The sequence below is a fragment of the Stegodyphus dumicola genome, chromosome 7 (assembly GCF_044657685.1).
Source record: "Stegodyphus dumicola isolate Sdum_Otavi_A_Nest chromosome 7, ASM4465768v1".
Classification (NCBI taxonomy): domain Eukaryota; kingdom Metazoa; phylum Arthropoda; class Arachnida; order Araneae; family Eresidae; genus Stegodyphus; species Stegodyphus dumicola.
In genome coordinates, this window is record NC_140774.1 from 14,046,157 (window position 1) to 14,061,638 (window position 15,482).

The 15,482-nt window shown below is 33.2% G+C and overlaps 1 protein-coding gene across 3 annotated transcripts in view; it reads left to right on the forward strand.

Annotated features, from left to right (window-relative positions):
• The first annotated feature begins 8,824 nt into the window (after nt 1-8,824).
• LOC146996103 (ornithine decarboxylase 1-like) overlaps nt 8,825-15,482 on the forward strand; it is a 52,352-nt gene continuing 45,694 nt past the window's right edge. The window contains exon 1 of one of the 3 annotated variants that reach the window (XM_085819751.1): nt 8,825-8,955. The gene's annotated coding sequence lies outside the window, so the exon portion shown is untranslated. Of the gene's footprint in view, nt 9,046-9,080; nt 9,689-15,482 lie in introns of those variants that run through there. The other 2 variants (XM_085819750.1, XM_085819749.1) reach the window with 2 other exon arrangements.

Below are 15,482 nucleotides of genomic sequence, written 5' to 3' on the forward strand. Positions count from 1 at the left end.
GAAAATCTAACTATCAGTGATATGTTACATTTCAATAACTAAAACCAAACATCTATTACCCATTTGAAAAAACATATACATTACATCAGGGGTGATTGGGGGTTATGTAACTGGCTCGCACTATTTACATAAAATTGCTGACACCTTTAACCAAGTTGACCATTGTTTGCAAGGTATTGGCTCTGACTCCAAATTAAGCTTTATTTTAAGAACACCGTTTCATCAAATAACGTTAATCCACATTTTTAATCAAAAATAATCTTTATTTCGTTTTTAGCAAATGTAAACAACTCTTTAGAACAACATCATCAATAATATTTTGTTGCCATTCCAAGAACAACAAAAATTAAATAATCTTTTTGTGGCCATTCTCAAAACAACAAAAAATAAATCGATATTAATCAGTATTTAAAGTCTCTGTATAAGTTCAAGCTACAGCTGTACTCCCTTCCCAGTAACTAAGTTACGGTAGAGCATAATATTACCTTTAAAACACAATATTTACAAAAAACAAAACACACACAAAAAATATTATTGATACATATAAATGCTAAACTCGAAATTGCACAAGGGGTTTTATTGTCCGCCCTACACGCAACTATTTTGGAGGAAACTTGTTAATTTTAGAAGGTAAGTCTGTTGGAGGTTTCACAGGTTGTCCTACTGACGTTGTTCGTTCCTTCGTACTAATGTTTGGTGTTTGCCAAAGTAAAACCAAATGTTGTGAATTACTAAAAGGTGTGGTTACTAAAGGTGTGAATTACTAAAAATTACCAAACAAGTGGAATTTTGGTAAATTAGCAAGTAAAGACTAGAATTAAAATAAAAGTCAATAAACTAGAAAACCAAATTTTTGTAGGCAAGAGTTTCTAAATTACTTTGGTTTTCTAAAAAATTTGGTTTCCTACTTTATTGACTATTTTAATTCTACTCTTTACTTGCTAAATTCTCAAAATTCCACTCGTTTAAATTTCTTTTTAGTAATTCGCAACATTTGGTATTACTTTTGGTTTTGATTTTCCCTTTTACCTTTGCCTACATGGATGACGAAACACGAATTGAATAATTGAAGAGTTAGGTTTGAAGGCAACTTCCCCTTGGTAAGTCTGTCTCCTGCCTGCTCAACAGTTATTCGCTTATGCGTTTTTATAAATTTTTAAGATTAATTATTGGAATTATATATTCATACATTTTGATACTTGCACTTGATTTACATACACTCTGAGAATTTAAATGATATGGTAAATTAATTCGCAGCAATAATTAATCATTGATTTGTAATTCAATTTTATTTAAAATTTAATAAACTTTAAATTTGCTTTTTAGGAATAGAGAATGTTTGTTAAATTCAAATGTAATCCTAAATATATTTAATATTTTTATATAGATATAATTATGAATTAAACGCATTTTTATAGAAATCAGATCATAAAGTTACATATATATTTGAACGGTCTCTTAAAAGGGCATTTTTGAAGTTTAATATAAATATATTTACTGCGGGGCAATAGTCATTTTTAGGCTTTTGGCACTACAAAGGCTGGAGGCGGTGGTCATTTTATTATGGATGAGGCACCCAAAAGCTGACTACCGTTACTTCCTACGATGGTACAGCGAATTTACGTCCATGCCTTTGCCAGGATTCGAAACCAAGCCCTTTGTTATCGCTCTAGGCTGCCCTAACCACTATGCCGTCTGGGCGGCTGAAGTTTAATATGGTTTGTCGGTAGAGATTATCAATAGAGATAGCTCGTGTAGAATAGCGAAGCATTTAGAGGATACTATACGAATAGACACTTAGACTATCATGAGGACATACTACATACTATTCCGTATATTTAAAAAGGGAAGTATATAACATTATTGTATTAAAAAAAACTGAATCACATATACCGTGAATAAAATGCATTTTTACTTCAATTGATACGAACATATAATATTCTTAAGCATCTATTGCTTTTAAGTGCACATAGAACATAAAATGGCTCAAAATAACAATCTCCAATTACAGTATTAAAAAATAAAGCAGACGCAGACGATTCGATAAATTTATAATTTGTATAGGTTTCGGATATTTATTCATTTATTATTCTTATCTCTGAGATATTGCATTACGTGTCCGGCTCAATGATACTTAAGCCGCATGACGGTGATCTGTCTGGGTCGAGTAGTAGAGCCGGAAGTGGAAAGAATGAGGTGACTACAGGACATCACAGCCTGAGAATACGACAAACGAAAACCAAAGACCAGGACAGCCAAAGACCACGAGAAGTTTCGGATATATAAGCATCTAAAATATTGTATTTAAGAATGTAAACAAATATTGCCACGCTCCCCTCGAGTAAGGGATATATGTTTTCTACGTTTTTCAGCATTCTTGCTTACTGAAAAGTGCAAGTCCTCTTTTTATTTTACCCTATGATTTATTCCCGTTATATAATTGTCAGTTCACTGTAATATAAATACATCCCCATATGACATATTAAAATTTATATAGGCTATATAGTATTTCCACGAACTTTCAATTGTGTCCTATGGATTTGGAAACACGGTAACTAAATAAAGCCTTAAAAAAGGTGAAAAGTATAGTCACAAATACTACCTGCCAAAAACTGTCCTTTGTGCTGTTAAAAATGTTTGCCGTTTTCTGTGTGACAGGAAACTTTTACGCAAATGGTAAAATGGTAGAACTCAGAATCCAAGTGAGAGTTTTAATCTTTGTTTATAGGTCTTTCTGCCTTCTTCTCAAAATGTGTTTTTTTAATGCTTTCGTACACTTTTCTAAAACTCTATTTAAAATAGACTGCATAAACTTTTCCAAACTGTGCAACTAACTTGTTTGTTTAAAAATCTAACATTATAGATCAGAGGAAAAAGTTTGAAAATAATAAAAAACATGTTCTTAAAATGTTTTGGATATTCCAAATTTCGAGTCAGATATTTTTAATTTAATTTTTTAACCCAAATGAAAACTGCCACCATACCAATTTTTAAGGTGATAAATTTAATAGTTTTTTAGAAAATGTGTACCGAATAGACATATTATTCAAAAAACTTTATATTGCTATGATATAATAATTAGTTCTTGAAAACTAATTTATCCAGCTAATTAATTAATTTTTATTTATTTATGAGCTGTCATATATGTACATATTTACCTTGGAAGAAAAAAATCTCAGTTATATCTCAAAATAAAAAAAACTTGCTGTTGAATCTTTTGCAAAAACTGCTTCATTTCTCCTGTCTAGATGATCCATGTACACTTAAATAGCTTATTTTGTTATCAAATAACAGTCAGATTTAATAAGAAAGGCAACATTTTTACATTTTGCTGAATGCAACAGACTGGAATAAAAAAACAAAACAATGCTTTTCGAGATAAATAGCCTTTTCGGGCTTAAAATATAAAGAAGGGGAACCACCCACCGTAACATGAGATTTACCTGTTTCGAATAAAAGATGTTAAAAATATCCCCCAGAAATATTGCGAAAGAGAGCATTTCTTCGAAGCAATTTTGAAAAGTGAATACTTGCTGAAAAACATTTGCTATGAAATAAATATTCTAGAACTATTTATTTCAAAGAATAACACATGGGATTTCCGTGCCGACAGCGACAGTGAAATCATATTTTACCATTTCTGTCAGCGGATGCAACATCTCATCTCCCGATGAGCATGCTTTTTTGCGGTCGCTTCTTTGAGGAAGGAAGATTTCCATTTAGCTCTTTTCATGCGTTCTTCCTTCTAGTAACGAGAATAACAACAATTCATAGTCAGCGAGCAACCAAAGAATCGCAAGATATTTAGGTAGGAATTAAAATTAAGAATAGTATACAGTTTCGAAAATAAGGCAATTTTTCTTTGACGAATGAAAAAATAAAAATTAAAAGGGGGATAGAAGATTAATCTTACAAAACAAGTCAACTTATTAATGGGATTGATCTTTGGCTTTCAGACCGGAAGACTAGATTTTAACACATTTGATTTTAACACATTCATTAACATTTAAGATTAAAATTATTCACAAAGTCCGTCCGAACCAGATGATAAGCACGATAACCGTAACCCCAACAACAAATTTCATTCTTTTTCGACGTCTTTTAAAAGCAAAGGGGCGTCCTCGCCGCCTGCCCTGGGTAATTCAGTTTGAATTAGCAGACACCTTTGCAGAAATGGTTTGAATTACAATTTATAATATCTAGAACAGCGGTCATTTCGTATGACTGCCGGGCTTTCTAGTTAGAAATAAAGAGAGTGGAGAAAACTGTTAAGATAAACATCAGGAACATATATTACACCCATTTTTCAAATATGATATACTTCCTCTCTGTGGGTTACACAATGCCATCAATTAGTAGAACTGCATCAAGGCAAACCAAGCAACCACACATTCAAAATCTACTGTTCATTTCCTGGGGAAAATGGAACAAGAAACGGGTATCAAGGCCAGAGACTCTTCACACCTATTTGTACTAAATTTCCTGTTCTATCCCCAATGTGTTTTTGCGCTTTTGAAAAAAAAAAGCGGGTTGTCCAAACATCGACCTACAACCTCCTTAGACATTAAAAAGCTGATCGGGATCAATGGGATAATATACTTCTTTCCGATACTCTAAAAGGATTGATTGTCCTGGAAATTACGGTGTATAAAGATAGCGAGGAATAAGGGTTATCAAAAAGAACATTTAAAACATAAAAAGTTCAGGTAAAATATTTCTGTAATTTCAATGAAAATCGTCTAAAAAATGTATCAACAATTTCTGTAATGGAATAATAATATGAGTATAATAAGGTACTCGTAAGGGAACGAATTACAAAGGTAATTAATTATAAGGTACTTTTGCATGCACAATTATAAAGTAAGATTACGACTACAGTTTCTAAAAATTGCGGATGTTTTTACAGTAATAAAAGCACAATGAAGGGAGCAAAGTTCCAGAATTGTAAAGCGTTTCTGGAAAAAATATCAGCCGATTGCAACGAAACGGGAGGTGTACAACTAGATGTTATAGCAGGGCCAATTTTAGTGTTCTACGGCTAATTGGTTTTGAGTTATTCGCGATGCATACATAGGTACGTACAGACGTCAAGAGAAAAATCTCTTCTGAATCCATTTTACAAGCCTTTTTGGCAAAAACAGTCCTTTATTCTGTCAGTACGTACAGATGTCTCTCAAAAACATCGTTCAAATGGTATCGAGAGCAGTTGATGAGGCTTTTTGTGTTGAAACACGATACCCGAAATTTTTCGGGATTACAATACCTCCTTTAGTTCGTACAAGGAAGTGAAAGTTCAGTCTTAAATTTTTTTTCAGGACTTTTATTCATATTTTTAGTCTAAAATCTATCTTTAAATAATTCATGCACATTTATTTGCATATTGTGATTATGTTGTATGCTGTATATTATAGAGAAAATTGTAAGGAGTCGACGGGAACAGCCATTTTTTTAAAAGGTTATTAATCCCTGATTTAAACCTTTATTATAACTTCCCCTTTCCGGTAGTCTTAACGAGGATGCAAATCAACTAGTGGAATATTTAATTCGAGGAAAGAAATTAGACGTTTCGTGCCGAAAGTTAATCTTTCTCATTTCCCCATCTTTCGGTCATGCATATTATTTGGTGCTTTGGTAATATCGAGGGGAATTTTACCGTGAATCTCAGTTCTATGAATGACTATTTTCATTTTTTGTATCAGGAACTCATAAGATATTTCTCCTCAGCTGCGCTTTCGATATTGCAAGTCAAACGCGTCTCGCAATGAAAGTTGTCCGGCGGAAAAATATTTTTCCATATTCTGCTGGTTTCGAATTGAAGGTTTCTACTTTTGCTGAGCAATGTTATGAACAGAACTCAAAATGAGATTATGTATATCGGCGGATGATAATGATCGTGAAGGTGAAATGGAGGACGACGATATGAATATTAAAATAGAAATGCCTTAAGTCAGAACTTCCGTGAATTAGCAGAAAATCGCAAGTTGGATATCAATATATTTTTCCATTGATGTAATCTGTAAAATCATTGTTATGCTCCAATTCCTTGTACATCTTGCGAAAATTAAAAAAAAAATGTATAAATAAAAATATCTGAAACTTTCAGATTTTACATTACGCTCGAAGAGGCGTTTTTTAGCGTTGAGTTAACTTTATTTATTAAATATCATATTCTTCTCCCCTTAAATCATAAAACTCAGTTCAACAGCAATATTGCAAAGTAATTTTAAAATGAGCATATCTTTAGAATTTCCGATACGCAGTCTCGCGCGCTGAAGGTAAAAAGTAAAAATGATTTTTTTTTTTTTTTTTTTTTTTTTTTTTTGTACAGTGTTGCCATTGCACGCTTTAAAATCGTTAAGTTTGTTAATCGAAAATTCGTTAAAGTTTTACAAAATATGAAATCGATAATAAGACAAATTCCAAATTTCAAGTTTTGGCTTCCAGATGCCCATATTCGCAGTAGGATTACGTCATTTAAAATTGGATGGGTCTAGATACCGTTGTTTTATCACAATGCGAGAAACATGCATACGATTAGGCAGATTCTTCATTATTTAATTTCTTCAAATATAATACAGGGCGATAGCATTTGGTGGCAACAATTTGAAAAGTAATACGCCGTTTATAGGGTTCTGACGCAAAATCGCACTTTTCGATATACAGTCTCTTGCGGTGCGCTGGAGAAAAAAATGCCCCCCCCCCTCCGTATAGTGTTTCCATTGCTAGCTTTGAAATCGTTGAGTTTGGTAATCAAAAATTCGTTAAAGTTTTACAAAATATGAAAGAGACAAATCCCAAAATTTAAATTAGAACTTCTAGATGCCCATATTTGGGTAGAGGATTACGTTATTAAAAACTGGATGACTGTAGGTACCTTTTTTTAATCACAGTGCGAGAAAGATATATACATTTATGCAGATCTTCATCATTAAATTTTTGTAAATATAATACAGGGCTCTAATATTTTGTGGCAACAATTTGAAAAATTAACCGGCAATTGTAGTGAACCAACGCAAAATGCCGAAACGAAATTAATAGCCCCCTTTGGTCTAAAAAACTTAATGACCCTACAAGCAGCTTCGTTTCTCTAAGATGACCATTTCAACATAGAAGACCAAATATGCGTAGATTTAGAATTGTTTATTCTCATATTTCCAAATTTGGCATGTTTCGTAGAAAATCAAAGAAGTCTTGCAAAGATTTCTAGCTTTTTAAAAATAATTATATATATATATATATGAATTAGGAACTTAAAAATATGAATTAAGTTTTATGTCCAGTAATTATTTCATCGTCATGTGTCAGGTTCGTTAATTATTATTAATTATAATTAAAATATAAAACAAAATAACATCTAATTCAATATCTGCTTAGGTTTACAGAGTAAATTTAATTTGGCTGATATACCGGTTTTCAGTTTTGGTTGAATTTTTGTAGTCAAATTTTATCTCTCGGATGGGCTTATATTTGGCAATGTACGGCAACGAACTTGTAGCGTTTCTCACTCTCTTTGTCTCAAGATGAACGTTGAAGAACTTAGTGAACTGTGCAGCGATTTGTTGCTGAGTTCAAATGACTAAAGATGTAGACTCAAGAAGGTTAAACTATCTTATATTTTCTTTATCAAAATAAGATGAACAGTTGGCCTCTTTCTATGGCTTACAAGAAAGCCTCCACCTGGCATTAAACTCAGAATAAGAAATAAGAACTAAATTAGAATTAACTAAAAGGCTTCCCCGAGTTTAACACAAATCTAATGTAGTTGGCCTTTAATTAAAACTAGCCGGAAAATATCACAAGGCACGTGATATACGGTCGAGTGTAACAGCTCATAGAGAGACTTGCCCGAAGACAAACACGCTCTACTCAGGATTCTTAGTTCTCTCTTTCTCTCTCGAAGTAAATTGAACTTTCCTTAAATACTACTTCTAACTCATTTGCATTCAAAGCGATTCTAAAAGCTTATTCTGGTAGGAAGTTGTAAGTGGAAACAAGAATTGATAGGAAAGGAATTTTAAAATTAAAATAACTGTTATAAAATTAAAATATACCTTACAAACTGTTTAACGGTAGGACGGTTGGTTTAGTTGATTACGACAGGGCACGCTAGAGCTATCTGTCTAAGAAGAGAAATGCCTTCGTGAAGTTTTTCTAAGAGAAACTGGCTTCTATACACGTTACACTTGGAGAAAACACGAAAGCACCCATGCAGCCAGCCCCTTCGACTGGAATCGAACCCGGGTCGGGACCGTCAGACTTCAGCAATTTCACCGGTCAGCCGATGATGGATCTTAATGGAAGAAAGGAACTACTTTAATTATTTTTTTTCTGAATTGATTCCTAGAACATTGAATGGAATCCATTAGGCATGGTTAGGTAAAACTAGGTTACAATAATATGGCAAAGCATAGGACACGAATCTAAGACTCATTCGTTGATGACTTTCTAAGAGAAACTGGATCGCTTTGTTATTGCACATGGGCAAAACCAGGAAACCAATAATGTAACCAACCGTATCAAAGTTTGTAGATGGATAACATTATTAAAATAATATTTAAATATTAAACAACTTTTATCCTTTAAGAACGCTGAATCATCAAAATGATAAATGTTATTTTTATTCAAATCCTCCGCTAGAAAACATTCATTAGTTCGGATGATTCTGAATATTTTTTATTACAGATATCAATTTTTTTTTTTAAGATTCAAGCTGCAAGTCATTTAGTGGAACAATTTGAAAATGTGATCTCAATCTCTCCTATTTACGTTGGTTGTACAAATGTGACGCAGCATCGGAGCGACACTGTAAATTATTCAGCAATTAAGCAACATCCTCGCCATCTTCCATTCGCAAAACAAGGGGAAGTTCGGAAGCTTCTGAAGGAGATGCAACATTATTGAGCCATCGTCCAGTCCTTGAACATAATCTATCGGCTTAGTTCGGAAGAAATACAGGTCCAAGCCATTTCGTATCGACTAAATTATGTCTAAATGACATTAGGAAGCAAATTAGCGTAAAGAAATTATTTAGTATAACGAGTTCAGGTAGTTATTTCGAGGTAGTGGTTTACTTGATTATGGGAAAGTACTTGAAGAATGTCTGTCTTTAGGAAGGGATACCTTCGTGGAGCACTTTCTGAGAGAAACTGGCTCAGTTATACGTTGCACATGGAGAAAAACCACGAAAATTACCATAAAGCCAACCCTTTCGAGGGATTTGAACCTTGGATCGAACTACCAGTGTTCAGCGACTTTACAGCTCGGCTGATAGTGGGCCAGTTATGTTGAGAAGATACGTATATAATGATATGTTGAGGATATATATAATCTAATCCAACCTCCTTGTTAGCTTCGAGATTTCACAGTTGCGGTCGCGAGTCTGGAGAAGGTGTGAAGAATTTCTCCTCCGACAGGTGCCTGATGACGTCACAGCTCCGAATTGTGATCTTTTCCTTTCTTTTTATCGGAAATAGCAACAATCGAACCTTGAAAAGTGTTTCCCGCGAATAAGTTTTGTCACGTCGGTGGACAAAGTGGAGGGGAGGGGGGAGTACCGGGAGGGGCTTCTGAGTTAACGAGATGTCCTACTAATTCTTTTGTTTCGTTTTCATTTTTTGACGGGTAAGTTATATTATCGGATCCAATAGGCTTAGAAGAACATAATCTCAGTACCGGTGCTTCTGGTAAGGTCAGTCGAATTTTCAAGTAATGTCGATAATAGCAATATTCCAGTTTTAGATTTGCACATGATAATTATCTAGATTTTCATACTATGGAGACAGAGCCAATACGTGAGTCACATTAAATGCTAAAATCCCGTTTTATTTAAAATGTGTGATATATGTATTTAACTTAACTAATACTTGAGCCAGGAATGAAAATAAAATTTCGTATCAGACTGAGGAAAATCGCTTTTATTTGAAAACTGAGATGACCAGAAAAATGAGGAAAGTCTGCCTATAAATCAATATCTCAGTTACGGCTAATATTTTAAGTATTTTCACTTTGAAAAATTAAAATATGAGTAATTTTATTACGTAAATTATCAATATTTCAATAATTGCCCGGATTTCTTTTTTGAAACCTGAAACACATACACTGGTCTGGGTTTCGCTTTGATATATATAATATATTGATGTGTCTTTCTTCTATGTCCAGGATTCCATTTAAACTTTTTCATCTTTGTGAATTGAATTCACTAATGTTCAGTTAATTTTTCATTTTTCACTTCTTTTTCTGATGAATTTATGCTTGTATATTGCCGAAAATTTATATTATCTACAAATCTGTATCGCTAATTATGGTTAAATTTTCAATTATTTTGAGTTAATTAAATCAAAATATTAATAACATTTATTGCATAAATTATCAACATTTCAATTTAATAATTGTCTAACTTGCTTTCTTGAAATTCGAAACGCATACAATCCTCTCACGTTCAGATGGACAGATACACACATTTTAATTTAATAAGTGTCTCGGCTGCTTCCTTAAAATTTGAAAAGCCTCTTTGAACAGCTCTCGAATTCACTTTAATATGAGTAATTTGTATACCTTATATTCAAGGTCATACTTTATATTCAAGAAAGAGTCATAAATTTTTATTTTTATTCAAAATATACTTTATATTCAAGGTTTTATTTTATTTTTTACTTTTTACCTTGAAAATTGAATCTAATAATGTTTAATTAATTTTCAATTTCTTTGTTGAAACTATATGCATATTGTTTATAATAATTGAACAGACTATGTATGATTTTGTGAAAATAGGAATTGAAAAATGTGCAACTTTCTGAATGAAATCCAGGATTTGAATCCGAAATTTCATAATTTTAAAAATAAACAGTTCATACGGTCAGCTATGAAAATGAAATCTGCATGTAATATTTTTTGACGCGCAACTTTGAATTGCCCCCCCCCCCCCGCTGCTTCAATTTTATTATTGTTTTAGGTGTCGGAATGTTAAAAATGTTACCTTAGATGTCCTCAAAGTTTGAAATAAACTGTGATCCATACGTTGCTTCACAACGTTATATTTCAAAAAATATCATGATTCGATATTTGGCTCATGCTAAAAATTTGAAAAAGAAAGGATTGAACATTTTTAATTCATATAGTTCTTACTAGAAATTTAAATTTCATCACTTTTCTCAGTGCCTTTGAAGGGAATTTTAGTTTAAATAGCTAACTAATTCATAATTTTAATTTCGTAAGTGCATTAAGAGGTTTTTGTTTTCTATGAGATGAAAACTTTTTCAGATTTATCTTTTGAGGACTAATTTTCACCAGCACTTTCATCTGGAATCCTGTTTCATTGCAGTGATTCAAGTATATATTCCTTTTCCTTTTTACCTTGGATTATATATTGTCTGACATCACTACCCCTCTTAGAATTAAAACTGTCTTTTAACTATTAATATTTACACCTTCCCTCTTTTTTTTTTCTTTTTCCTTCTTTTCCTTTTCCTTTCTTCGTTTTCATTATTCTTCTTTCCTTCTTCATTTTCTCTGTTTCTTTCCATTTTTTAATATAATACTTCATTATGTATTTGGAATGAATGTAAAAGAATTTATTTATTAACAAAATAATTTATTTATTATTAAAATGTAGAAGAATTTATTTATTTGTACAATCACAGATTCAGAAAGATTCAAAAGATTTTCTAGCAAGCAGTAATTATTGATTTAAATCAACTATTTGACTGAGAATAGGATATTCGAATCTTGAATCTCATGCGTCTTAAAAAAGATTGAAGATTCAGAAGCTTGAAGATTCAGAAGCTTGAATTTTCGTATCTTTTCCGTCATTCAAAATTTTTATAATGTTAGCCTAAAAACATTTTATTCAATTTAATATCTGAAAATGTTAGTTTCATATACGTTTAAACATAAGCTTCCACTACGAAAGAATTTGATACTTCGAATTTCAATGGTGTATTCTGGGGAAAAAAAGAAAGAGAAAGAAAAAGGGAAAAAGGAACTAGTCCTATACTTCTGGTTCTACTTAGCCCGGTTTAAAAAATTTAATCTGCATGTTTTATGCCTCGAAAGCATTACTTAGGATATATATTAGATTTATATATAGCATTGTTCTAACATAGGCATTTTGACACAAACCTAGACATTTTTAATATGATACACAGATTTATTTTCCATATATCGATTTTACGACTCAAATTATGCCTAAGTATTAAATTTTGTGAAATTTGATGAGAAATTTACTACGAAATTAAAAAAATCATACTGGAGCATTTTTTTAGTTTGTGTCAAGAACAATTAATTTCCTTTGTGAAACTCTTAATTTATGGTAACCTATTTTCCTCTCCGTTTCGTTGTACACGACCGGAAAAATAAGGTGAATCGTGCATTCTTTCAAATACACTCATGTCCATAAATTAAGGATAATGCAAAATCAGGCAAAGGAAGAGTTAGAAGCAAAATAAATTTGACTTATTTGTAAAGCTTATTTATTAAACAAAAGGTAAAGAGCCAAAAAAGATGCTATATGTTTGATATTATTAAAAAAATTAGCGATTTTTTTCTCCCTGGAGCAAATTAAAAAAAAAAAAAAAAAAAAAACCTATTTCCGAAAAAGCAATATTACATGGTTGGTATTATTGTTAATACATTGTATGTCTTCCAGACGATGCAATACAGTCCGTACAACGCCTACGCATGCTGAGTATCAAATTATCGATCTGATCTTGGGGGATATTACACCACTCAAAAAGCAATGCTCTCCGAAGTTCCGGTAGACATGTAGGATGAGGTTGACGAGCTGCAACTCGTCGGCCAAGCATGTCCCACACGTGCTCTACTGGAGTCAAGTCCGGTGAGAATGCTGGCCAGTCCATACGGGTGATATCCTCCGATTGAAGGCATTCGCTTACGATGTTTTCACGGTGAGGACGGGCGTTGTCATCCATAAACACAAATTGTGCGCCCATGGCGCCCCGAAATAAACGTACATGTTGTTCCAGAATGACGTCTCGATAGATTTGGCTTGTCATGGTTCCAATTTGAACATGCAGGTCAGTTCTGGAACCCAGAATAATTCCACCCCAAACGAGAACTCCTGCACCACCGTAACGGTGTCGTTCAGTGATGTTTTCTTGATGGTAACGGGTACCTGGAGCTCTCCATATGAAAGTCCGGCGAGAATAAGACTGCAAGCTAAAACTGGACTCGTCGGAAAACATTACACAAGCCCACTGTTGCGGTGTCCACGATGCATGCTCTCTACTCCAGGCTAACCGCAGGCGACAGTGAGTTGCAGTAAGTGGAACGCATCTGACAGGTCTACGAGCATATAGAGCAATCTGACCTAAGCGTCTGTACACGGTCTGCCTTGAAATTATCGTACCAGTGGCTGAAGAGAGCTGACGAGACAGGTCTGAGGCTGTGCTCCGCCTGTTTCTTTTGGCAGTAACCGCCAAATACCGGTCCTCATTCGGCGTTGTAACTCTGGGGCGACCCGTGCTGTAACGTCTACTCACATTATAATAATCTTGGAATCGTTGCCAAAGCCTGGAGATGACACTCTGGGCAATTCCAAGTTCGTCTGATACTTCCAGTTGGGTACGCCCACATTCCAGACGGCCGATAATTCTACCACGTAAAAAAATCATCCAAATGCGTCCTTTGTGTCATAACTATTCGGTTATTGCACTGAAATGCTTATAAAGCGCCTGCGAACAATTTTACTTCTTTGCCTGTATTCCTTATATATCACTCTCTTACACTCTTGTCATTGTGACGTACCATCGGTGTCATCTGGTTACTTCCTGAAATTTGCATATGATTCTTGAAGATGAGTGTAGTGATTTTACAGGTGATATATTTATTTTAGAGTTCGATTTCCGCGTGACTCCGAATTATCCTTAATTTATGGACATGAGTGTAGTTTTAACAAAGTCCGTAAACCCCATTTGGTGTTGTTATCGTTCATAATAAATACGCCAAGTGTCAGAACGCGCCAGTATATAACTTCACGTATAATCTGAGGAATTTTGAATAAAATACTCTTCTTTTTCTGCCTGGAAATACAACTACTTAAAGTGATGGTAAAAGGTTTATAATTTATAGATCAAAATATTTTCGTGAAATTAAAAAAAAATTTAAATATACAAATTTAAAATTAAATCAGAAAATATGTGCGAATTTTATTAGGACTGAACCTAAATTTCAAATTATGAAAGAAGGAAACAAGTAAGTTTAACAAACAAAAAGATAATAATAAATATATACCAAATTCAATTAATATTTAGAAGCAGATTTTTTAAAAACCACTGGTACGATTTTTATGAAACTTGGCCCTTTGGCATTGTTTGAGTCGCCGAATTGAAGTATGGGAAAAATTAGTATCTCATTTCAGAAAAAGACCGATTTTGTGTTAAAATACCTATATTAGAACAATACTATATATAAATCTAATATATATCCTAAGTCGCACTTTAGTGACATAAGAAATGCAATATATATCCTAATATATCCTAATAATAAATATTGTCAGTCGGCCCATTAAGAACGGGTGATGTAGAATTGTCCGCCCCTTTTGGGGGGGGGGCAGAAAATTTTTTGCACGTGGAATTGTATATGATCCTGTGGCCACTTTGAGTTCCATAACATTTCAGTACACTATCTAGCGGAATCTGTCTCAATTTTCAAGCAATTGCTTCGCTGGTCTTTTACGAAAATTCTCGAATCGTCTCGATTGTTTTGAACATAGATTTAGTACCACCAATAAGCCCAGAATGATTTTACCAACTCATAGCGTATGTAATATATGAGCTTTGGATCTCAAGCTACACTAGTCTACTAAATGAACTATGGCTGCTGATACGTGACTTTATCAAAAAATATTTTTGACGAATTATTTTAGAAAAATGATTCTGAAGACTGGAGAGATTTAACTGTATTCTTTATTTACAAAATTTTACCTGCACCTTCTTAACAAATATAGATGTGCTTCTAGAAACTGTACTCTTAAAATTTTCCTTAAGCTTAGATTTCAGATTTTGCTTTAATTAAGAATTCTTATCATTAAGTAATATTTTTATCTTTTTATGTTTTAGTAATTTTATTTGAAAAATCTGAAATAATTGAGTTCGAGAAGATGTTAGCGTTGGGGTTCGTGCTTGTGAACATTTTGATCCTCCCAGTCTGATCTTGAAATACTTAGAAAGTATTTGTCCCGCCTTCTTAGCATGCCTTCGTGGTGTAGTGGTCAGCATACTCGACGCATACTCGAGAGGTCCGTTTTTCGAGTACCGGCGAGAGTATTGCTGATTTTTCATCTCTCTTGCTTAAAAAATACGTAATGTCTCTGCAACCTTTAAAAATATGAAAATTAGCTATTAGTTAAAGTTAGCAAAGAAAAAAGCTGTAGCATATTATTATCCAAATTGATGATAATGATATTTCTTCCTAACAATAGAAGTTTAACTGACTTATTTAACTACGTAGGATGTTTCCAAAGTTCT